At 42.1% G+C, this 26,252-nt stretch overlaps 2 long non-coding RNA genes across 2 annotated transcripts; one reads left to right on the forward strand and one right to left on the reverse strand.

The window, feature by feature from the left end:
- Positions 1 to 929: 929 nt before the first annotated feature.
- On the reverse strand, positions 930 to 9,962 carry LOC124516473 (uncharacterized). The gene is made up of 3 exons (XR_006963047.1): positions 9,819 to 9,962; positions 2,296 to 2,389; positions 930 to 1,244 (listed from the first exon to the last, which is right to left on the reverse strand). It is a non-coding gene; the product is annotated as an uncharacterized LOC124516473 (long non-coding RNA).
- Positions 9,963 to 20,181: 10,219 nt separating this feature from the next.
- LOC124516184 (uncharacterized) lies at positions 20,182 to 23,620 on the forward strand. The gene is made up of 5 exons (XR_006962991.1): positions 20,182 to 20,265; positions 20,409 to 20,564; positions 21,933 to 21,998; positions 22,782 to 22,935; positions 23,534 to 23,620. It is a non-coding gene; the product is annotated as an uncharacterized LOC124516184 (long non-coding RNA).
- The last annotated feature ends 2,632 nt before the right edge of the window (positions 23,621 to 26,252 follow it).

The following is a 26,252-nucleotide window of genomic DNA, read 5'->3' on the forward strand; positions in this document are numbered from 1 at the left end:
ACTAAAAGAAACATTGAGAAAGGTGTAACAATTCAGTGGTTTAGAAAATGTAAATACCTTAAAAGTTATCACAAGCCTCTATTTTTTAAAAACTGGGGGTTGCTTCTTTTCTCAACTGGTGGTATTAAAAGAAGACAGGGAGCAGATAATCCACAGCCCATGTGAGTTTACTTACCAGTCACAAAGAAACATTAATATCAGTCTGTAGGCTAACTTTCTTGCTTATTATTCAGCCAAGTGGAAAGTACAACTTAGCACAGAACTAGAGCCAGGTACCATAATGACTAAGAATGACATTTGCAAATATTTTTTTTAATTGAGAAATTAAGTAGGGAAGGACAGAATATTAAAAGTATTATTCTCTCTGAAGATTCTATACTCAATTTCCTATTTTTCATTGCTCCGTATTTCACTGCCCACAGCATTCTAAGTGTTTAACGCGAAGTCTGCATTTCACTTTTCTTCACTTCTGCTCACACAACTGATGCTTCTAAAATCCAGTTGCATTGACAAATGCTGAAAAGACCACATTCCGAATTTAACCTTACAATGAAGTATTTTAAGATAATACCTCCAGAAATATAATGTCTAAAAGTGAGGGGTCCTTTTTAACTAAGAACTCCAAATGCTAAATAAATAACATTTCTGCAGACTATCCATTGGTCGAAGAAAGCTTAAACATATGCTTTTCACACATGAAATAATAGGAATCTTTTACCCTTCAGTTAAAAAAAAAAGTAGTTGGGGCGCCTGGGTGGCTCAGACGGTTAAGCGTCCCACTTTGGCTCAGGTCATGATCTCATAGTCTGTGAGTTCGAGCCCCGCATCAGGCTCTATGCTGACAGCTCAGAGCCTGGAGCCTGCTTCGGATTCTGTGTCTCCCTCTCTCTCTTCCCCTCCCATGCTCATGCTCTGTCTCTGTCTTAAAAACAAATAAAAACATAAAAAAAAAAAAAGTAGCAACAACCAAAGCATACATAGTGAGTCCTATGTTCTCTCGGGGTTCCTAATTCTTCATCGTCTATCCATTAGGCTCAGACTGTTCCTTTTGAATTTCATCTCCAAACTGGGTGCACTTGAAGACCCAGAGACTTTCACAACAATGACTCCTAGCAACTCTCCTCAAATCCTTCCCTCTTGCTTTCCGTTACACCCTCAGATATGCCTTACCTGTATTAAGCCAGCCTCCTTGCCTTCAGTCCCTTTCTTCCTCAATTTATTCTGTACTCTGTAGCTAGATTCATCTTCCAAAAGATAAATGTGTTGATTGGGTCACTTTCCTCATATCAAAACATCTTGTGCTCCTGAATAAAGTCTATACTTCTCAACCTAGCATTCAATGACTTCCAAAGTCTAGCCCAATAAATCTCTCTAGAGCCTTATCGCCATATTTTCTAATTACACAAGCTTAGGCTTCTGTCAAATCAACCCCCTGTCCTCCAACTTGTCCTGAACTTTCTATCTTGGCTCATGCCATTCCTACCATAAAGAATGTCTACCACTCCCCTCCAGCTGCCACTGCTCATGACCTTCTTGCGTCTCTGCATTTATTCATGTAAACAAGGACACACAGATGATATCTCCTGCCCTACCCGCCCCCCCAATCGGGCAAAAAAAAATTAACAACAGCTAGCTTTTATTAAATGCTTGCTTTGTGCCAAGCAGTTTTACATATTATTTCTAACGCTCTCAATAAACTTAAGAAGTAGGCATTATTATTCTGCTTGTAAAGATGAGAAAGCCAACGTTCAGAAACACCAAATCATATATTTAGGAAGTTATCTCAAATTAAATTTGAGTTAACTCAGTAAATTGCCTCAAATCATATACTTAGTAAGTGGCAAAGCAAGGATTTGAACCCAGGCTGCCTAAGTCCAGAGCCATTGCTCTAAACACTAAGTTGCATTGCCTTTTTTTTTTTTTTGTCTGAACCATGTGACTATCTGAAATGATTTAATTTTACATGACATTTCCACTTACTGCTTCTTATACAATAAGCTTTCTCATGTTTGTCAGTTTAGCAAAGGGAGAACATGAAAATGCTACTTCTTTCCAATAAAAGAACAATGCTCAAATTGCAACTTCAAGGAATGTCTTTTCTTGTCACAAAGATTACTTTCACCTAAAATATTTTCAAAGAAATTCATTCCAGGCAACTTTTTCAAAGATGATTGCAAATTACTATTCATACACTGTGATGGTTTTACAGATTATTAATAATAAAAGGATTTTGCGATTACCACCCAAGAATTGTAACAGATATCTATCAAATTGGCAAAGATTGTAAAAACTGACCTACTCAATGCCATTGAAGGTGCAGTGAGACACATACTCTTATACACAGGGTAACCACCCTCTGATCCAGTTATCCCACTTCTGGGAATCTATCCTAAAGGAAGAAAAAAAAAAAAAACAGAGATGCAATCAAAGATAAATGTACAAAAATGTTTGCCCCAGTGTTATTTAAAATAGTAATATTATAAAGAATCAACCGAGAAGTCCCACACTAGGAGACCAATATCCTGTTCAGAGAAAAACGTAGGAACAAAACAATGTATATAAAAGTATAATTCCATGTTTTAAAAAATTAAAAAATGTGTACATGCAACGAAAGAACTAGAAAAATGTACATTAAAATGTTAGCAGTAATTATTTCTAGGTGATGGGTTATAAATGATTTTCCATTTCTTTACAATTATGTTCTTTTCAAAATTTGCCACGGTGGAACATGAATTACTGCAAACAGGGAAAAAAAACGTTTAAGTGGCTATAATTACTGAAAATGATCCTGAACCTAACAAGGGCATATTACTTGGAAAAGAAATACTTCCTAGTGAGAAAAAAAAAAAAAAAAGTCAAACTGGTTTTGTTTCCAGCTTCTGTTATACTCACACTTACTTTTAAACTGTGTAAAGAATGTCATCCAAAATTCAGTAGTATTCACACAATTGCACTAGGCTCACTATCTAAAAGTCAGCCAATGCTTCAACAGAAAACACCACAGTTAAATGAACTGTTTTATTGTACGTCTAGTGAGAATAATAAATGTCCAATTAATCCTAACTCAAAACATGCAAAATGGAAAAACCAGAAAAACTATTCTGGTTTTGCAAATTAACTATGTATACTGTTGTTCCCTTATAAGCACATCACAATTAAGTCTGGAGGGGGGAGGAACTTGAAAATAAAGCTGGCAAACTACCAGCATTCACTAAAAATGCACAGTGATGCATTTTATCTACATGAACATTTCTGTTCTAGGGCATAGTTAACTTTAGTGGCAAAAGATGATTTTTATCGGTGTAGAAAAAAGATTAAGCTGTTCTATAAAAAAACAAAACAACAATAAATAAATAAACATTCTTGCATTAAACACAGAATTAAAACTGCCAACTGAACTGGGGGCAGGGAGGGGGACTTCGCTACAGTTTGGCATATATGCAGAGAGCGATTTGCCGCCCCCTCCCCCCCCCCCCAAAAAAATGTCTTGGAGTAAAGTAAAATAGACAGTAAGGAAACAATTCTTATTTTACTTTACTGTATTTTAAACTGGGAAACTGGTTTTCTTGTAATAGTAAGCTGTCAGAAAATAACACCACGGGTGCAGGGGAATAATACCACAGAAATAGGTGTTGAGCTACTAAGAAAATTTTGAAAATATCACACTGATTTTACTTAGAAAAAGAGTATCATTCTATTTCCACTCTACCGTGAAAATACAACATTTATTTATAAAACATGTGTCAGGTCCTGGCAAACAAATTATTAGACTATAAATTCCTTATAGTAGAAACTACAGCGTCACATCTCAGTTTCCATCAAAGGACTTAATATTGGGTCATGCAAACATCTGTTCAATGACTGAATCTGAAATCTATTAATAAAATCATGCAACATTTTTACATGCATTCAATGGAATGGAAAAGGTAGATCAAAAGACATCAATGATTTGGGCTAGACACTAAAACTACATAAAATCCAAAGATTAGTGTTAAATTTCAACTGCTAAAATAATTAAGTTATGGTTGCTTGCTTAATGTTCTATAATACAGCCAACCTGTCTAGAACAGAATGATCCTGTTTATAAATGCATTTTTAAATATCACTGAAAACACAGTGAATGAATTTACTCTTCAGATTACACATCTGGGCAATTTGAAATGTTCAGTTTGCAATAGGAGATAATTCCCTACTACTAATTTAGAACCTTACAAGCTACATTTGGGATTTGCCCAAAGAAACAATTGCACCCAGTTCTTTGTGCCTCTCTTACTTTTACACTTTTGTGGTTAATAACTATAACAGTTCTATCCTGAGCAAAGTTATTTTATACAACCAGAATAAATGTACACTGCAAACAACCATGAATGTTACAGGTATATATACTTGTGAGTTCAAAGTAAGGTACTTCAAGTTTTAATTAATCCAACAGTACCTTTTACCAGTTACAAAGTGTAGCTTCGTATATTCCTATTCTTATGAAATATGGACTAACTTGAACAAATTCTGAAACCAAACACGGGATTACATATTTAATTCCAAATTCTGTTACCTTTACCATTCTACACTTTGAACCAATCTCTATCAATGGCAACTAAATAGGCTAGAAATAGAAAACTGAATATGTAAAGTAATTTTTTCCCAGACTTATCTGGAATTAGCCTAAAAAAAAATAAGTCATCAGTACCTTTAAAAAAAAGCCATTAACTTCTCTAATGATTGAAGTTAATTTCATAAAACATATTTAATCCACCATGTGCATAGCATATACTTCTGAAAATTATATTAAAATGATTATTTTTAGACCACTTATAAAAGTACACTATTTCTTGTTTCAACTCCACCATAACCATCACACACAATTTCCTTTTCTTGTTGGTACACACATTTACTTTCTACCTCTAAAGGCCTATTTTCAAGCGGAAACAAGAGCATGGCATAGTTCTCTGTTAAACTGCTTTGCTGATCAGTACATCATCATAAGCTAAGCTTATAGGTTCAATACTCTTCTGGATCATTTAACTTTGAAACAAAGTGCCCTCTTAACCACTCATCTCAAAACTGTGAGAAGGGGACTGTAAAGAGTGTGTGAAATCATTCAGTGTCCATAACCACTATTACAAAAATGCATAACCTGAATGGGCCAATATTAACTCTGTACATGAAAGACTGAAAAGCACATAAAAACTATCACTTGTAATCCCCAAAATTCACGCGCAAAAAGGGGAGGGGGGGATGGATGCTTCATCTCAATAACATATGAAAGCTTAAATACATTCATGTTTAACCCTGATCACTTTCATAAGATGTGAATTTGGCATTAAGTCATGCAGCAATATATGACATCAGAATGGACAGGATATACTTGGAAATACGCCATAACTCTTTTTAAAACTGATGAGTTTAATCTGAAAAAGAACATTAGGAGGAAGTAATTTTAAGTTCACAATTTTAAACTCACCACGACATTAATATATAAACCGTTTATACAATTTTTTTTTTTTTTTTTTTTTTTTTTTTTTTTTTTTTTTTTTTTTTTACTGAACTTCTAAAGTATGAGAATTTTAGAACTGGGAACTCAGAGGTTATTTGAGGTTGCAGGAACATTTGTTGGGTCCCTAGCATGTGTCAAACACAGAGCTAGGTGCTTGCAGGTAACTCAATTATTTGACTCACTTCAGAGGTGGTGAAGTTCTCTGCTTATGCCAAATCGAACCATCTAGATTCCAGAACTAGAAACTCTGAGCAATGCCCTCACAGTGGTATAATTTCTATCCAAACAGACTGGTATCATTCTCCCTTTGAAACTCAAAAAAATGTCAACGATGCAATGCTAACCTTATTTAACAGAAACAATGGTCTCTGTGTTTTGAGTAACTGTAAAGAATTATAACAATCTAAAAATTCAACTAAGTACTAGTTGCATAATTTATTGCAAAGAACAAAACATGGGAGCTGTCAGTTTTAAGATTATAAAGACATGCAAAACAGAAATTACACAAATTGCAGATATCATTTAAAAATCCCTTTGTAGGGGCACCTGGATGGCTCGGTCAGGTAAGCATCTGACTCCTGATTGCAGCTCAGGTCATGATCTCACAGTTTGTTTGTGAGATCAAGCCCTGCATTGGGCTGTGCTGAAAGCATGGGGCCTGCTTGGGATTCTCTCTTTCTTCCTCTCCCTCCCTCCCTTCCTCTGTGCCTCTCCCCCATTTGTTCATGCTCTCTCTCTTTCAAAGTAAACATTGAAAATTAATTAAAACTCCCTTTGTAAGAAAAAAAAGGAATTATCAATATGAAGAATTAGATGCTTGATTGGAAAGTCTATTTTATATAAAAGATTATCAGCCATATAATAACAAAGTTCACAAATGATAGTAAACTTTTAGCAAGATAGCAAGATTTTAAGTTATTTAACGATTCGAATCTAAGTTACAACAGAATGTAAAACTCCCTGAGGACAAAGACCCTGTCTAATTCATCTCCATATCCCGAATAATCAGCACTCTCTTGTTAAATGTTGAAGAGAGAGGTGACCAAACATATGAACTCTAAATTCAAGCTATTGGGAAATTCAACCTAACAATCTAAAAGATATTTTTTTATAACTCAAATGACTTTTTAAGTAATAAATAATAATACTCAATGCCAGTGACAACTGTTTTGATACTTAAGACTGATGACTGTGGCTATCACTTTAATTAGTACAACGTATTCTTGGAAGGAATTCACAGATACATCAAGAAGACAAGTAAATTCATATACTTTGATTCAGCAGTCCTTCTTCCGGAAATTAATCCCAAAGAAATATTCCAAAAGAAAGAAAATGTTGCATATACAAAAGTGTTTATTTCATTGTTATTTCAGTTAGGGGAAACAAACTGCCTATAATGCCCAACAAAGGGTAGATGAACTACTTTGCAACCTCCGAAAAAGGTTTAAAATAAAGATTAACCTCCTAATTGGTCTTCCTGCTCACACTCTTGCCCACCTCAACTCCTTGCCAAGCTGATTTCCACACAGAACGATTCTCAGAAACTCTTCTCCGTAAAATCCTCCAATAGATGGTTGCTCATCTCCAAGTAAAATCCAAAGTTCTTACAATGACCTATAATGCTCAGTTACTTCTCTAACCTAAACTCTCACTCCCTCCTGCTCATTGTCTCCCTAGCTGTTCTCAAAAAGGCCAAATATACTGAGGGGGTCTTTGCGCTTGTAGTCCTCTCGGCCTATATAACCTTCTTCCCTAAGACAGCACACATAACTCGCTTCTTTCAGGTCTCTGCTCCAGTCGCATGTTTTCCCTGCCACCGTTTCTCTCTTTCCCCTCCCCTACTTCACTCTTCTCCATAGCTCTTATCGTCTAACATAGTCTGTGTTTATTTGGTTACGGCCCATCTCTCCTGATTAGACTATAGCTCTACGACAACAAGAACTCGATTTTATTCACACAATAGGCATTCAAAAAGCATTTGTTGAATTAATATTAAATGTTGATACAATAATTTTTAACTACATGAAAAACCATGCATATAAATATGATTGGAGGAGAACAGGAAAAATGAATAGTTTGATTTGTGAAAATGTTCACATGCTGATCATATTATTAAGCAGTTTATACAATAAAAATTACATCAGTTGTGATTATGATTTTAGGCTGCCAAAAGTCTCTATAACAATCTTATTTCTTCAGAAGCCACTAGTGTATTGATTTAAAACTGACTAGTACTAGTTATTAGTGACAACTTTTCCTCCTAAAATTGTAAGAACAATTACTCCAAAATCTTGTTCCTAAAGACCCAAAGTTTAGTCTATAAGTGTCAACACTGTCATTCTTGAGGCCACACAGAAAGTGAACAGTTTTAAACAGTTTTAATATGGAACTGAATAATACTCAGGATTCCAGTTTACTTTTGAGACAGGTATCTATGTTTGGCTTCAGAGTGTCCCTGAAACTGGTCTAGTACTTTTTTTTTTTTTTTTCCTGGGGAAAGAGTCTATATATTTCATCATAATCTCAAAGGTGTCAGTGGCCTAGAAAAGGTTAAGAACTACTATTTTATATCGGAAGTAAAATGCAATATTCTAATATAAGCCATCTCTCAAAAGGACAGAATACGGATAACACCTAGACACATCTTTGTAATCATTCAATTCATCCACAAACTACTGAGTGCCTCCCTTGTGCCAGGCACCGTGTGATCCTCAATACCTCGCACCTAATCATATTTTGCAGTGCAGAATTCAAAATACCAAGGAGACAGGATTCAGTGAAACACCAGGCTAAAAAACAGCTTCAACCGATGCAAATATAATGTCAAAACAGAAAGTGTTATAAGAAATCCTAATAAAGACAGAAAGAAAGGGGCTCCGGGCCTGATTTAGTGATTATTATGTCAAAATACTGCAGATATCAATTACACGAAAAGAAAAGAAAAAGTACACGTACACATGCCCGCCCCCACACACTGACAGGAAACCAGAAGAAAAGTTTCCAAATCCTGTTTCCAGCAGCATCCCTTCTGAGACTGCCCTACAGCATGCTTCTGAAGGTAGGAGCCCCACCTTAAAACCAAGAGCTGATACCTTACTCCTGACTGTGATGAAAACAGAAAGAATCATCATCCCACTCCAGGAAGCAGAAAACTGTGGCCACCTGTAAGGCCCTGGCCCCTTAACCTCCTACCCTGGTATTCCCTTGTTTCTTATACTCTCCTCCCTTCAAAGCAGTGACAAAACCATCTTCCCTCCCAAAAAGGAATACATAACTCAGTCATAGTTCTTTTTTCCAACAAGAGGTCAAAAGGTCCCCCAAACTCTCGGTGCTTCGCCCTGCGAGGAGATCCCAGTTCTCGGGCGCAAGAATCTTCCCCCTCACCTTCTCCCTTTAGCAGTAAATTACACAATTCGGCTCAAGACACTGTCCTTAACTTCCTGAGGGGGACAAGTGACACTCCTACCGGCCCCAGTCTGAAGGAAGACAAGAATCACACGGTGACCCCTTCCCTCACAAAATTCAGGGATGAAGCAGAGACCCAAGAAGGGCAACGCCGAAAAGGCGAACACATGGCAAAGCTACGGAAGACCTGGGGGAAAGAGGGCGGGAAAGGGGTAGGGAGGTGGAGTGGGGCGTAGAGATGTCAGCCCTCGGCACGGGTGGTGGGGGGCAGGGGGGAAGGAAGGAAAGGGAGACCCCGACCCTGCCAGAAGTGAACACAGGGAGGGCAACGCTCCCGCCTACTCTCAGCACCTCTCTAGCAGAAGAGGGAGGACAGAAAATTCACCTAACCCTCCAGCCCCCTCTTCGCGTGCCCCCCAAGGGGAGAGCTGGGTTGGAGGGAAGGTCTGACCCTAGTCTGGGGACATGCACGAAGAGGGAAAAGGTAGCGATGTCCAAGCTTCTGCATCTCTCGGGCAGTGAGTGGCGAGGGCACTGTGTCCGAGGAGATGGCGAGGGAAACGGGCTTGTGCCATGACACCTCGGGGAGTTGGAGGGTGGGGGACACAATGTCCTCTTTCTCTCCCACACCCGGCCCGGGCCCCTCCCGTCCGTCTCCCGCAGGCCCCGCCACAGTCGACCGGCTCGGTCCGCGGGCGTGGTTGGCTCTGGCCCCGGCGGCGGCGGCAGGGCCTCCCGGAGCCCCGGCCCCTCCCGCCGGCCAGGCCCCCGGGCCGCCGCCCCGGACACCGAGGGAACGCGGAGGAGGAAGGGGGAGCCAGGGGACTGACCGGCGACATGAGCCACCTCAGCCCAGACTCGGCCGACCCGCGCCCCCCGCTCCCTCTGGGGCCGGCTGGGCTCCCCGCCCCTCACTCACCCCCCCGGTCCGGCGCCTCCTCCACCTCCTCCTCCACCTCCTCCCTCTTCTCGGCCGTGGCTCCTGCTCCGGCTCTGCGCGGCGACGGCGGCAGCGGCGGCAGCGGCCTCGAGAGCGGCGGCGGCGGCGGCGGCGGCGGCGCCTCCAGAACGCGCACGCACGCAGCACGTTGGCCCCGCCCCCAGTTCCACCCCGCCCCTCCGAGTCGCCGTCAGCTAGACTTTGGCCCCGCCTTCCCCACGGCTTTCCGGAGTCCGCTTAAAGGAGCCGCGCAGAGGAGAGTGGTGAGAGCTGAGGATCATGGGGAGGAGCGAGGTGTTGGGGTATTGTGAAGAGCTGAGTAGGAGGTTGCGAAAGGCGGGAAACAAAACGAAGGAGGGTCCGACGATTCAGGAGGAATAGAATTTGGAAGGGAATGCAACCATTCAACAAGTACTAACTGAGCACCTAGTAAGTGCCAGGCACTCTCTAGGTGCAAAGGATAATGCCTTAGGCAAGCAAAGGCCCTTGTGAAGCTTGATTCTACTGGGTTGGGAGAGTGGAGACAAACAACAAACTAAACAAAAATTTCAATCCGTATTATGTAGTGTGAAGACAAATAAAATCAGGAATGGAATGACTTTATTGCTGGCCAGATACTGCCCCACAGAGGAGACCTTCGAGCACCTATCATATACATAGGATATGAAGGAATGAGCCTAGCAAATGAGTGTGGAGGTGTGAGGGAAACAGCCTTTTCAGGCTGAAAAACAATCAGCCATAAACTCAGAGTTGGGAATACACCTGGTAGGTTACAGGAACAGCAAAAGGCCAGTGTGGCTGAATGGAACCAGCTGGCCAGAGAGTAGCAATAGTTAAGTTGAGAGAGGTATAGAAGGACCAGATCCTATGGAGCCTTGTGAGTTGTTATAAGACCAAATGAAAACCATGGGAGGATGAGCAGAGGAATGACCACATCTGATTCACGTTTTAAAAAGTATTCTTGGGGCGCCTGGGTGGCTCGGTGGGTTAAGCGTCCGACTTTGGCTCAGGTCATGATCTCACGGTCGGTGAGTTCGAGCCCGTGTCGGGCTCTGTGCCGACAGCTCAGAGCCTGGAGCCTGTTTCAGATTCTGTGTCTCCCTCTCTCTCTGCCCCTCCCCTGTTCATGCTCTGTCTCTCTCTGTCTCAAAAATAAATAAACGTTAAAAAAAAAATTAAAAAAAAAAGTATTCTTCGGGCACCTGGGTGGCTCAGTTGGTTAAGCATCCCACTGTTGATCTTGGCTCAGCTCATGATCTCCCGGTTGTTAAGATCGAGCCCCAAGTTGGGCTCTTCACTGACGGCGTGGAGCCTACTTAGGATTCTCTCTTTCTCTGCCCTTCCCCCACTCACAAGGACTGGAGCTCTCTCTCAAATAAATAACCTTAAAAAATGTTTTTAAAGTTATTCTTGCTAATATGTGTAAAATACACAATAGGGAAGCACAAATGTCTGCAGGAAGACCCCTAAGGATGTTGGTGGTGGTAGGTAACTTGTATGGCAGCAGAGAAACGGTGAGAAGGCTTTTCAGATATATTTTGGAGTGGATTTGGCAGAGAGTGTGTGAAGGAACAAACATCATGGATGATTCCTAGGTTCAAGGCCTGAAGGATGGGTTAATGGTGGTGCCATTTAATAAGATGGGGAAGACTCAACAGGAGAAATTTGGGGATGGGGGAAATCAGGAATTCTGTTTTGTACATGTTACATAAAGTGCTTGTTACGCACCCACATGGAATATTGAGTACAACAATTGGATATATATTTGGGATTCATCAGCATAGATGCTTTTTAAGCCTTAAGTCTACATAAAAGCACTTAGGGAGGGAGAGTACTGGAGGAGAGGACTAAGAGGAATCCAACACTTGGAGATTAAGTAGAAAAGGAGGAAGGGCTACCAGTCAGATCAGAGGAATACCAGGAAAGGGTGAGTGATGGAAGATAAGAGAATTGTTTCTGGAAGGTGAGAGTCATCACTCTTATCAAATACTGCTGAAATAAATAAGCTGAGGACAGAGTTTGAACACTGGATTTGGCCGGATGAGGGTTACTAATGTCCTTGATGAAAGCAGTTTCAATGGTTCACAGGGGAGAAAGTCTGATTAGGGTGTGTGAACAAGAGAATGAGAAGTGAGGAAGAGAGAGTGTGTATAGCAAGTCTAAACAGCTCTTGAAGAGCTTTGCTGTCAAGGGCAACTGAGAAAAGGGCAGTACCCCAGGGGTATTTGGGATCAAGGGAGAGTATTTTAAGATGGGAGGAACGATCCTTTAGAGAGATAAATATGATAGCACAGAAGATAGGAGACAAGTGGAGAAAGATTGTCCTCAAGAAGAGAAGCGATGATGTCCTAGTGAAGGGAATGGCCTCGGGTAGGAAGAAGGACTGTATGTTCACACACTATTTTTGGAGAGAAGGCAAAGTCTGTGGGTGCAAATGCAGGTAGGTTAAGTAGTCCATTTGGTGATGGCATGCTTAGGCCACTGCAGAGCAGAAGGGGACAGGTGGAAGCTAACACGCAGCCCCTGTACTGCCAACCAAGCAGCTATGAGGCCATACCAATCTGGAGGAAGCAGGGGTGGGGAGGGGCACCTCTTCTAATTACTCCAGCTGGAGGGGGTGGTGCCTTTTAGCAATTTGACCCACCCTCCTACACACACACACACACACACACACACACACACACAGTGTGTGTATATTTTCCCAGTTTACATTGAGTACTGTATGTGCTAGCTACCTCACTGGATCTGATGAGATAGATCTGGGCTATATGCTTTCCTTTACTCTATGCAATAAAAACTGTGAATGGGGAGGGGCTATTGGCTATTTAAGGAGCTAAAAGAAGGTGAGCAAGAATTCTCTTGAAGCATTGAAGAGTTACTAGAGAAGTGTGGTATAGACAACACTGAGGAGGACCCTCTTGAGCTGGTGGTCCTATATTCAAAGCGAGACCATTAGGCAAAGTTGTATGGTTCTCTCCAGCCACATTCCATTGCTTGAAGGATTGAAGGAGAGTTGGATTTGACCAGGGCTGGGTTTGCTGATGAAAGTCAATGAGAAGGTGAGGGAGTATACACCAGGGAGTGGTTGTAGTGATAGCCCCTTGGAACCTACACTGGGAGGGAAGAGAGGCAAATAATAAAACAGTGGGGTCAAGGGTTGGGTGGTCCCTGTGACAAAGAAGAGTTCAAGAGGAAGCAGTGAAATAAGTGGGGAAAGGGGACTTTCCAAGGATCAAGCATGGGGAAGGGTGAGTGAGGGGGTTGGGAAAGAGGAAGTGAAGGTATCTATGAGAAAAAATGGGTTCAGGGAGGAGCCTTGGAACCCAAGAGCCAGCAAGGCCCTCGGGCTCTTGCCCTGTGGCAGCACACTTGAGCCATTGGTTGGGAGCAGGTTGAGGGAGCTGCACAAGCTGGGGAGAAACTGAGCACAGCAGGGAATAAGCCACCTGGATTGTGCTCAGTTTCTCCCCAGCTACCTGGATTCTGCCAGGTCCCTTTGGGGAGCCGACTGGGTGCTTTGCTTTACTTGCCTTTTTTTTTTCACCGAGGACACCCACGCATTTGTGTAGACATTTTATTCTGCCTGGTGTTTGACAGAAACCAAGTGACATCTTTCCTCCTGATATCCCCTTTTCTGCTTATGACACTATCTTTTTCAGTTACTCAACTGCCAAGCCTCAGCTGCCTTTAATCTTCCCCATCCCTGTGTCCAGTTAGTCCCCAAAGTGTAGCAATCTGTGCCGTCCGATAGAACATTATACCATGTTCTTTATCTACATAGTCTGGTACAGCAGCCAATGTGGCTATCAAGCACTTGAGATGTGGCTAACATGACTGAGGAATTGGATTTTAAATCTTATTTAACTTTAATGGATTTAAATTAGGCTTAACGAGGCACATATACCTGGGGGATACTGTATTGGACAGATGGGTAGAGGTCCTTCCTACATAATGTCTCTTCTTTTTATTTTTTTAAATTGTTTTTTAACGTTTATTTATTTTTGAGAGAGAGAGAGCATGAGCGGTGGGGGTGGGGGAGGCACAGAGAGAAAGGACGACACAGAATCCGAAGCAGGCTCCAGGCTCTGAGCTGTCAGCACAGAGCCTGACGCAGGGCTCGAACTCACAAACTGTGGGATCATGACCTGAGCCCAAGTTGAGCGCTTAACTGACTGAGCCACCCAGGCACCCCACAGTGTCTCTTCTGCTTCTCTCCACCTCTGCTGCCATGCCTGATTACCTCTAGTCCAGACTTTTCCCGTAGTCTCCTCTTTGGTCTCCTGCTTAGTTACTTCCCCTGCCATCTGTCATGTATTCTTGCCAGAGCCACCTCTCTAAACGGTGGCCACATTGTGACCCCACCCTATTTTTAAAATGATTGCTATTTCTCTGTCAATTTCAAACTGGCATTTGCCCCGTGATGTGCGTCCATCCCACTTTTCCAGCCTTCCCTTGCACGGCGCCCTTATTTAGAAAGAGCTGTTCCTCAAGCAAAATGGAACTACTGGGTGTAATTCCTACCAACTTTTTACAGAGGAGCCAACCTGTTTGCTTAAACTGTCTCCGCCTGGAATAGTGCCCCCCATTCCCTCTTCCAGCCCCACATCTGTTGAAATCCTGGGAGGCCTGTCTCAAAATGCAGCAGCTACTTGGAACCTTTTCTGATTTTTCCTCTCCTCTGAAATCCCACAGTTTCTGTGTTCACCACACCTGTGGCACCTGCAAGCTGCCTTGTCGTATGTATTGTGTTTTCATTTTATTCCCGTCACTACATTTCCCTCCTTGCCGATCACTGTGTTTTAATCATGTTCGTGTCCCCTTGTCAGTCTTGCACCTTATACGTATGAGGTAATCCTCAACTAGCCACTGCATTGAATTACACGCTTTCATGGAATGTGAAGCGAATTTATGCCTCTCCCTGACTGCGAGTACTATCACTAACCCCCAGAGAGAATGTTGTTATACCCTCGGAGAAACAAAACGGAAAAGAAGCAGAAGAAACCAAAAAAACCCACAATCATTCCATGGCACTTCTGTTACAATTGAGAATTTATTAGGTCAGAACGCCAGGTTTGGGGCAGAACTCTGGGAAATTAAGAAGAAATGAATGAAAGAAGAACAAGCAGGAAAAAACCTGAGAAACAGGTATTTGAAATAGATCATAATCATGACACATCTGGTAGCCAGTTTCTAGAGCATTCTGGAAACAACGTGGAGGTAGATAAGTCTTTGTCCCAGGAGTTGGATGACTTGGGGCTGAGTGGTGAGGACAGTCTTACCTACAACCCCCTACCTTGACCGGCAAATGGACTCTTCTGTCTGCTGAACTTGACTGCCACAACATCTGTGTCTACGCTGTGCTGACAGGGTGTTGATTTGCCTTTCTGTTTTTCTAAGAAAAGATAATTTTCAGGAGAATATTCTTTTGATAGCTTTCATCATTGGACTCAATGAACTGACCTTAAAATTAAAACAAAAGCAAACACATAACCATGACATTTCCTAACATGAGATTCAAACTTTTGAAGAGAAGTGGACTGTGTTTGTTTTCATGCTACTGTTTGCTGAGAATTTCTTCCAAGTGCTTTCCAAACTTAGGGTGCTTTTACAACTCAGTTCTATTTTGTAATCCTAGGGAGCGTCGTCAGCATGCTTAGAACTGGCAGGGCCAGCATAGTTAGCAACTCCTAGGGTCAATTTATGGAAGACGTCTTTAAGAAGCATTCAGATTGTGATACAAATCAGTAAGAAGAGGCTTCCATCCAATATATGTTTAGAAAATGTATTTTTAGACCGGGATTCCTGGGAACCTGTAACCCAACAGAATTACATATGCTAAATCCTACAATACCTAATACGCTTTTCTTGTTGGTGTGGTGGTTTAAAGGATTTGAAAAGCAGGCATATTTTACACAAAAAAAACATACCTCACACATATAGGACCTTACACACGTTTATTCAACAAGTTTTAACTGAGTGCTTGCTACTTTATGCTTGTTGCTACAGATATAAGTGACCGGGCATTGGTATACCATTTTACAGTTTTCAAAATGACTCCACAGTGCCTAACTTAATCCTACAAACAAATATCATTAAAGTAGGTTTAAGTCTCATTTTGCAGAGGGGAAAACTTGCTCAAAGGGATTCAATGAACTGCACAGAAGCCGAGCTATTAATTGGCAAGATCTCAAACTGGAACCCAGATCTTTGGGTGTCAAAACATTGGTTGAATTAGAATATAAGTTCCATGAGGGCGCAGACTTGATCCTTTTTGTTCATTACTATATTCTCAGAGCCCAAAATGTACCAGGCATATTGTGGGTTCTCAATAAATGTGTGTGTGTGTGTGTGTGTGTGTGTGTGTGTGTGTGTGTCTGTTGTGGAGAGAGGGCTGGGGAGAGAATATAAGCCAACCATCTAATTCATTAGCATATTTTAATATTTTAATTAATTACATGCTAAGCTGATATTTTCTATGTCAGTGTTATTCAAAGTATGGTTCAAAGACTGGTACTGGTCCATGAATTTTTTTATTGCCAGGTGCCTTAGCCCATTTGGGGCTGTTGCAACAAAATACCACAGACTGGATAGCTTATAAGCAACAAATTTATTTCTCAAGTTCTGGAGGCTGCAAGTCCGAGATCAAAGTGTCAGCAAGGTCACGTTCTGGTTAGAGCCTGCTTTCTGGTTTATAGTGGTGCCTTCTTGCTGTGTCCTCACCTGGTGGATGGGACTAGGGATCTCTCTGGAACCTTTTTTTACAAGGGCACTAGTACCATTCATGAAATTCCACTCTTATGACCTAAGCACCTTCCAAGTCCCCACCTCCTAACACCATCATCTTTGGGGGTTAGGATTTTTTTTTTCAACGTTTATTTATTTTTGGGACAGAGAGAGACAGAGCATGAACGGGGGAGGGGCACAGAGAGAGGGAAACACAGAATCGGAAACAGGCTCCAGGCTCCGAGGCATCAGCCCAGAGCCCGACGCGGGGCTCGAACTCACGGACCGTGAGATCGTGACCTGACTGAAGTCGGACGCTTAACCGACTGCGCCACCCAGGCGCCCCTGGGGGTTAGGATTTCAACATATAGATTGGGGGGTGGATACAAGCATTCAGATCTTAGCACCAGTTGGCCTTAATGACAGAAAACGAGAGTGAGCATTTAGAATCCTTTGTGGCAACTTGACATCGCTGTGACATACAAGAAGCAATCAGTAGGCTTGTCCAGTTGAGCAGGGCAGAAACCAGTTCAGGTGTTGCCCGACTGCCTTGTGTGGTGAGTCACGTGGTATGAGCTGGATACTAGTTATAAAGCATCCAACTTTTTTTTTTTAACCTTTTGACCCTCTTCACCCATTTTTCCTCCCCTCCCACCCTCTGGCAATCACCGATTTGTTCTCTGTTTCTATGAGCTTAGAGTTTATTTTGGTTTGGTTTTGGTTTTTAGATTCCAAATATAAGAGACATTTTATGATATTTGTGTTTCTCTGTCTGACTTATTTTACATGTATATGTGTGTGTATATATCTCTATCTATTTCTTCATCCATTCATCCATCCACGGACATGTAAGTTGTTTCCATATTTGGCTATGATAAATAGTGCTGCAATGAACGTGGGGGTGCAGGTATCCTTTTGAGTTAGGTTTTCGTTGTCTTTGGATAAATACCCGGAATTGGAATTACTGGATCATATGTAGTTCCGTTTTTCATTTTTTGAGGAACCTTCATACAGTTTCCCATAGTGGTTGCACCAATTTACATTCTCACCAACAGTGCACAAGATTCCCTTTTCTCCATATCCTCCCCAACACCTGTTGTTTGTTGTTGTTGTTATGCTAGCTATTCTGACGGGTGTGAGGTAGTATCTCATTGTGGTTCTGATCTGCATTTCCCTGATGATGAGTGATGTGGAGCATTTTTTCATGTACCTGTTGGCCAGCTGCATGCCTTCTTTGGATCTTCTGTCCATTTTGGGGGGGTTGTTTGGTTTGTTTATTTGCTTGGTTTTTTTTTTCTTTTTTTTCTTTTGGCTATTGAATTATTTGAGTTCTTTATACACTTTTGATAATAACCTCTTTCAGATATAGGACTTGCAAATCTTTTCTCCCAGTAAGTAGGCTGCCTTCTTATTTTGTTGATGGTTTCCTTTTCTGTGCAGAGTTGTTTTAGTTTGATGTAGTCCCACTTGTTTATTTTTGCTTTTGTTGCTCTTATTTTTGGTGTCAGATTTTAGAAAATTATTGCCACTCTATGTTTTTCCCTAATGGGGGGGGAATTGTAAATGGGATTGTTTTCTTAATTTCTCTTTCTTAGAGTTTATTGTTAGTGTGGAAATTTTGGTGCATGTGCATCAATTTTGTATCCTGCGGTATTATCTAGTTCATTTAATACTTTTTCAATAGAGTCTTTAGGGTTTTTTTTTTTAATTTTTTTCAACGTTTATTTATTTTTGGGACAGAGAGAGACAGAGCATGAACGGGCGAGGGGCAGAGAGAGAGGGAGACACAGAATCGGAAACAGGCTCCAGGCTCTGAGCCATCAGCCCAGAGCCCGACGCGGGGCTCGAACTCACGGACCGTGAGATCGTGACCTGGCTGAAGTCGGACGCTTAACCGACTGCGCCACCCAGGCGCCCCTAGGGTTTTTTTTATATAATATCATGTCATCTGCAAATAGTGACTGTTTTACTTCTTCCTTTTTAGTTTGGATGCGTTTTCTTTCTTTCTTTCTTATGCCTAATCTTCGAGGAAAAGCTTTCAGATTTTTACTATTGAGTATGATATTAGCTTTGGGGTTGTCCTATGTAGGCTTTATGTTAAGGTCTGTTCCCTCTGTTCTCTCTATACCCTCTTTGTTTTTCTCATAAATGGATGTCGAATACTGTCAAAGGCTTTTTCTGCATCTGTTGAGATGATCATATGATTTTTATTCTTCATTTTGTTCATGTGGCGTATGACATTAACTGATTTGCAGATGTTGAACCATCCTTGCATCCCTGGAATAAATCCCACTTGATTATGGTGTATGATCCTTTTAATATATTGTTGAATTCAGTTTGCGTATATTTTATTAAGGATTTTTACTGTATCCATCCGGGATATTGGACTGTAATTTTTTTTTCCTGTGGCATCCTTGTCTGGTCTTGGTATCAGGGTAATGCCAGCCTTGGAAAATGAGTTTGGAAGTATTCCCCTCTTCTATTTTTTTTTGGAAGAGTTTAAGAAGGATTGGTATTCTTCTTTGAATGTTTGGTAGAATTCACCAGTGAAGCCATCTGGTACTGGACTTTTGTCCATTGGGAGGTTTTTGATTACCAATTCAACCTGCTTACTGGTAATTGGTCTGTTCAGATTTCCTATTTCTTCATAAGTTAGTCTTAGTAGATTGCATGTTTCTAGGGATTTAATCATCTATTTAATCCTAACCAGTTTGGCTATTTGTCACCCACCTTCTTCTCCTCCCGGATATCCTTTACTTTTTTGGAAAGAGAACACTTCATGCCTTTGGAATAAAAGAGTTAACAACAGATTTGAAATAACAAAACAAAACACACAAAACTGCTTTTCACCACAGAAGCTGTATCTCCTGATCTTATGCTGTGGAGGCATCATTGCTCAGGAATTAAATATATGGTTTCTGGAGTGAGACTTCTTGTGTTTAAACACAGGTTCTGCCACTTACCGACTGTGCAAACTTGGGCAAGTTGCTAAACCTCTGGCAGCCTCAGTGTTCTTATCTGTGGTATAATAAAAGTACAGAATTTCACAGGGTTTTGGTAAAAATTATGTGGTCAGACATGTACAGTGGTTTTCACAGAGCCTGCCACATAGTGACAAAATGCTGCTTTATGTTATAAGAAATATTATCTATCATTTCATCCTGGGCTCATAAAAATTCATGCTGCTTGAAAGATTTAAAAAATATTGACTATGAAGGTGATTCTGTAACTATCCAGGCTTGTAAATAGATGGTCGCTTTTCAATTATTCACATTATTAAAAGATAATGAACATCAGCTAATTCCAAGGTCCTTTATATTTGCTTTTTAGTACATTGGGGGACATTTGTCTTTTTAAAAAATTTTTTAAAGTTTATTTATTTTGAGAGAGACAGAGACAGCAAGCGTGGAGGAGGGGCAGAGAGAGAAAGGGAGACAGAGAATCCCAAGCAGGCTTTGCACTGTCAGTGCAGAGCCTGACGCGGGGCTCAAACTCACGAAACCACGAGATCATGACCTGAGCTGAAACCAAGAGTCAGATGCTTAACCAACTGAGCCACCCAGGTGCCATGGGACACTTGTCTTCTACGTGGCCATTCGATGCAATTTCTATTTCTGCAGCACAGGTTGCTCGGGCGGTAAAAGAAGGCAGGTGCGTGTCCCGAAATGCATGAAGTACATCCTAGTGGAGAGTGCACACACAGGTAAGCAAGAGCTGTTTGCTCGGTGATGTGTGTATTGCCTACTTATATGTTTTATGCCACAGACTTTATCTGCAGGGTCCCTTCCTGCTAAGTTGTAGCCAGCTCATTCTTTTCCATTTCCTTCTGGGAACACCGTCATCTAGAAGGAAGCAGCTACTCAGCCATGCGGCACTGTAACTCCTAGGAAGAATCAAGGATTTCTGCAGCAAGGAAATTGGATACGGGTGAGCACCAGGGAGGACGCTGCTGGCCACTGAAGGGAAAGCCCAATGTAGGCAGGAGGCCAGAATGCGCCAACGGTAAGCCAAGTTTTTTCTTATCAGAAGAGAAAAGCTTGCACTTAACTGCGCTATCAAGGAAAAGACGGTCCCCAGCCTTCAGTAAGTGGAGGGAAAAGGAATCCAGGAGGGCTTGCCCTAGCTTTGTGGATATGAGTTAACATTATTTATTCTGTAATAAAACTCAAGCACAAGTAAACCACTGAATGAGGCAACCTGAATATATACAGAATTTATAGAAAGCAGGATAGTGTGGTTAGGTTTGCTAGATTTAGCGAGTGAAAAGACAAGATGTCCGGTTAAATTTGAATTTCATATAAACAAACATGTTTTTAGTATAACTATGTTCCATGCAATATTTGGGGTTTGTTTATCTGAAATTCAGGACATTCTGTATTTTATCTTGCAACTCAAAGTGTGATTAAACATGTAGGCTGTGGAACCATACTGTGTAAGTTCAAAATCTGGTCCTGCCGCTCATCCGCTATGTGACCTTGGTCATGTTACTTAACCTCTCTGAGCCTCAGTTTCTCTGTGTATAAAACGAAAACAGCATTTACCTCATTGAACTGTTGTGAAGATTAAATAATACATAAAAATTCATAATGGTAACTGACACATAGTGAATGCTGATAAAAATACTAGCTACTTTTGTAGGAAGCATAAGTGGTTATTTACTACCTCCAAATGTTTTCTTCAGTTGACATTATGATTCCAAGTACCTTTTACAAAAAAACCTAGGTGGAGATGGTTTTTTCTCCTATTTTCACGTTACTTTCAATTTTGTTTACAGCCAATGAAATTAGCATAACTTTTAGGACCGCTATCTATCGCATAAAGGAGCACACAACCAGCATCTTATCATCAGGCTTCCTGTTTTTCCCTGGTGGTCTAACACATCAGCCCAATCTTAAAGATGTCCTAAAGGCCAAATATCCTCTGAGAAATGTGTTGAAACTTTCGTAAAGTACTACTTGAGTATTTACTAGGTGAAACTCAGGAGCCAATGCAGCTCTAGTATGGGGTTTTGTCAGAAAGGTATTTGCTGTAAGGGGATTTCTGTGCTCTGTAGGTTGCTTAAGAGCAACCACTTCGTATGGAGTTACGGTTCTTGCATATAACAGGATTCTGTTAGCACAAAGTTGAGAATCAGACAAGCAGAAATATTACTACAATAGTAGACCTAGTATCCAAAAATCTGGTTCTACCACTCAACACGAGTCGCCTGGTACTTTTGAACATTTGCTTCCTCATTTATAAAATGAAAACATCAATACACCTTAAAAGGCAAGAATCAAGTTAAATGAGATAACGTAATGGACAATACGGTACTAGGAATAACAGAAGTGCTCCGTAAGTATTCTTAACATGAATCTGCTTATTCATTAGAAGGAAGACTGAACACCAGAAGACAGAAAGTTCAGAACACTGAACACAGAAAGACTGAAGCCTGGGGTTTGTGCTACTTTATATGGCTGAGCTAAAACAGTAACTCCTTGCTTTGTCCATGTCTGCTTCTGGATGAGAACCAATAATTTCTAAACAATGATACAACCTAAGGGGAATTCAAGCAAGGACTGCATCTTTCCCATTGACAGTAACTCTGTGTGTGTGTATGTGTGTGTGTGTGTTGGAGGCAGGCAGTGGTGAGACAGGGAAAGGTCAGGGAAGGAGTTGGAAATTTCTTTTCATTTAATAACTAGGTTGAGCCAGATACTGATGTTTGTGTGTGAAAAATATTAGTTTGAGGCCAGAAAGCAGAAAACACACTTCCAGTAAATTTACAATATTAATTTTGAGTTTCAGAAGCAAATCCCAAATGCAAACCAGATTCAGAAATTATGACCTCAGCTTTTCCAGAGTGTGTACTGATTAGGCTTTTGCAGATTAACCAGAGGTAGAAGGTCTTAGGGGAAAAACCTAGGAGAGAAAAATAGAATTCATGAGAACATCCAAACTCAGAGAGTGAAATTTCCTGTCTTCGCGTTTGCTGCTGACTGAAGGAGTATGGGCTTTTCTAAGGAGGAGAGAGGGGTGAACTTAGGGTTTTGTCAAGGGGATTACCAAGGGAGGTAGTTGTTTGTGGACTGGAAGGTGGTAAGGAGTCCATGGCTTTGCAGGGCAATACATGATGGCAAAGTAGGGCAACGATGCTGGAAGTTGTAGAATGAGCTAGATGACTACTTTGAAAGTCAGTTCATAAACATTTATATATTAAGTATCAACTATGTTATTAAGCTTTCAGGGGATACAATGACACATAAAGCACAGACAGTGAGACCTGAGAGGAAGAAGATAAAAGGAAGGCTGTGGAACCAGTGTGTTAAGAAATCTCATAGCTGACAGTTTGCTAGCAAAGAACAGGATGCCTACAAAATTCGTTAAGTGTCAGGTATGCTGGGGACGTGGCTGACGGCCTTGCCTGAGCTTTGAACTTGGCAAAGGGTAGAGGGGAAGCATTTCTCGAGGCCTTCCCTTGCCTCCTGTAGAACAGAGGTGCTCGGTGTAAAGAAAGAAAAGCCAGAGCATGTGCATCTCTGGACAGGGGTCTGAAATGAATCATAATCTTCCTGGGGGAGAGGGGGAGTGGGGGAGGGGAGTTGTAGGGTCTCACCGCCCCTCTCTTCATCCCCTGAGCTGTCATTGCCAAAATGAACAGATTATCACAATTTCAGCCCATGCAGCTATCTCGCTAATGTTCATTTGCTGATTTTAATGAGTTCCAGAACCAATTTGTGATCTTATAATCAGCTCAGGTTCACCGCTGAAAGAAAGTGCTGTAAGTCTTGTTAGAGAAGTCAGCGCTGCAGAATGCAGATACATTGATATGAAAATGAATTCAAATGAATTCTTCGGGGCATTGTAAGGCTTCCAAGTTCCCCGATACCATTCAGCACAAAAATGTTAGGTGTTGGATGTCCTGATGAGCCGGCTGGGGTACAATACCTGTCTTTGCAAACTACATTCATCTCCTTTTGTTCTCTCTTCAGATTTCACAGCTTCCTCTGCTCTGCCTAAAAAGGAAAACTCACATCTTCAAGCTGTTACAATAAAACTATTGGCAGTATGTAAAGTGAGAACAGAGCCTTGCCTTAATTTATTGCACCATGTAGATTTATTACACATCAGGGTAATAATAACAACACCATGACTCGCCTTCTGATAATCTCCTGTGCTCCAGTAGGAGTGCGGGGGAGGGAGCCCGCGGGCCCTGTAGACTCCCTGTATGGTGCTAAGCGATCTGGGCACGCTCCTGGCCCAGTGCCACCAGATGATGTGGTACTACTGGACCGCGTGGCGTCAAGATGTGTTGCAGAGCTGGTGAGGAGATGTAGCCTTTAGACAGAAAACACTGGAGGCCATTGGCCAGGCCTATAAGCAGAGTGTGTCCCCAGTTGCTCACTGCCAGGGGAGTAGGCATCCCAGCTACCTTCTTATCAGAGGCTCCTCTACCTGAAACCTGATGAGATCACAGGTTAAGAACCTCCACGGGGCATTTCACCTGCCTTTAGAGGGCACCACACTTAGTATCTGGGACCTTCCAAGTTAAATATGTTCAGTGTCTGAGGAACAAGTTGACCAAATTCAGGGTTAAAGACAATCACGCCTCAGGCCACGGGTCTCTCCTTCAGAGTGCTGGCCTCGCTTCTGGGCTGCTTCTCTTGTCTTTTCATGACATCTGAGTCCTGGGGGTGCCCAATCCGTCTTGGCTGCTTCCAGGGAAACTGCTCCCAGGCACTCAGGCACTCAGCCTGCCCACGGTGACAGTGACATCCTCACAGAGGACAGCGTTCATCAGAGGTGCCCCCCTGCTGCTCTGCTTGCTCTGGAAGCCTCTCATTAGGGTTTCTAATTTTTAAGATAATGGGAACTTAATGGGGATTATTTTGATTTTCTCTCGCCAGCCAATGTTTTAGCCCTGCTGCCCCCAGCTGCACTGCCTGAACAAATTGCATTCTGAGCAAGCAAAAGCTGTGGCCCAGGAGACTGCTGACATGACCTCAGAAACACACAGTCCAATCCTACTGCCTGATTTTCTTTGCTCTTGTACTGAGACCTTTGCCTGTAACAGTATTTGGGTTTCTGGCCATCTTGGTGGCCACTTTGGACCTGCCTTCCCTCTCCCCACCGCCCCCCACTGGATTTTAGAGGGAAACATCTTTAAAACACATCAATGAACGAATCAATTAATTAATTCTCAGCATTGGTGAGGCTCGGGCTCCTATTCCTCTTCTCCTCCTCCTTCCATGTTTTGTAAAAATTGAGAATTTGATCGACCCATAATCTGTTACCTGGCTATACTCTGAGACAGAGAGTTGCCCTCTGAGACAGACAGTTCCAAGACTGAAAGGATGGAGAATCATGTATGATTAACCCTCAGAATAATCAATGACCTCAATAATTATATTTTGAAGCCATTAGGTCCTGGGGATCCAAAAACATTGTCCCTATCCTCTCTCAAAGCTTTGGTTTTCTTCTCAATAAACAAACTTAAGTGTGTTTGTTTTTGCATTGGTAAGTGGTGGCCATTTGGGGTAAACGGACCCTTGGGGATGTTTATCCTGCCCAAATGATGGCAAAAATACAAAGATGTGCAAACCATCATCCTTAGTAGGCCAACTGTGCCCAACACTTCACTGGATAGGCTTATTTTGGGTGTCCCCTTCCTCTGTTAGCTGTTAGCTATGAGGACCACTCAGCAAATCTTGAGTCTTGGAAATCACTCCACTCCCATGTTTGCTGATTTCTGGCAGGTAAGAAACCACGTCAGCCGTCCGTCTGAGGTTTAATGGAGTATTATCGCTACTAACTCGAACCTCTGTCAGTAGGTCTTTGTCTCACAACTAACCCCAAGGTAGCCTAACAGCATGAAAACCAGAGTCAGAGAGGTCGATGAGTCAGAAAATGACCCTAGGTCTGTTCAGAGAGGTGACAGGCCTGGATGTTTCAAAGCACATTGCTGACCACTTTTGATAAAGGGCCCAAGATCGTTTTAACTACACTTGATTTAGGGATAAGTTTATATAAGACAGGGACTTCACTGCTCAACCATTTTGTGGAATGGTTGTCAATGGCTTGGCCCAAAAGGAGGAAGAAGGAAAAGGGCCAGAGGCAGCAAGTGTCAGTGCAAGATGGGAAGTAGGTAGGAACTGTAGCATAGTAAACACATCCAGAAATCAAAATTATGTCAGGAGTGGGGACCCATTTGTATTTGTTTTGATGATTTTGCTTTCATTTGATTTTCATTTTAAACCTTGGCCACTCTGGCCACTGGGAATTGATTTCGAGAAGCACCAGCATGGAGCGGGGACCTCCAAGAAGAATCTGGATTCAAGCCCGGTGCCGAGGGAGAACGTGGACAAGAGCATGAGGCAGAGACTTTAGGCCCACGGGAAGCAGCCTCCCGGCTTCAAAGGATGTCTGTGTCACTGACAGCAGCGAGGAGTGCAGACGGTGTGCAGGAATTGGGCTCGACAGCCCCTGATACCGACTGATAGGCAGTTTCACTGTGGGGCACCAGGCGCAGGTTCCTCTGCTGTCTTCATCAGTCTGTAGGTGCTGACTTTGCTGATGGTCTGCACCACAGCCACCGGGCCTCTTCCCACTTCCTCCTTTTCACACGGCTCTTGTGAGCAGAGCAGCCGAGGCCTACTCTCTAGCCTGCTTTGCCCTCTCTTACATCAGAGGTTTGGGACGGCCGATTACAAA

This window comes from Lynx rufus, unplaced genomic scaffold (assembly GCF_022079265.1).
Source record: "Lynx rufus isolate CCGP_SWC_20201006 ecotype Redwood Valley unplaced genomic scaffold, mLynRuf1.p SCAF_2, whole genome shotgun sequence".
Taxonomy (NCBI): Eukaryota; Metazoa; Chordata; class Mammalia; order Carnivora; family Felidae; genus Lynx; species Lynx rufus.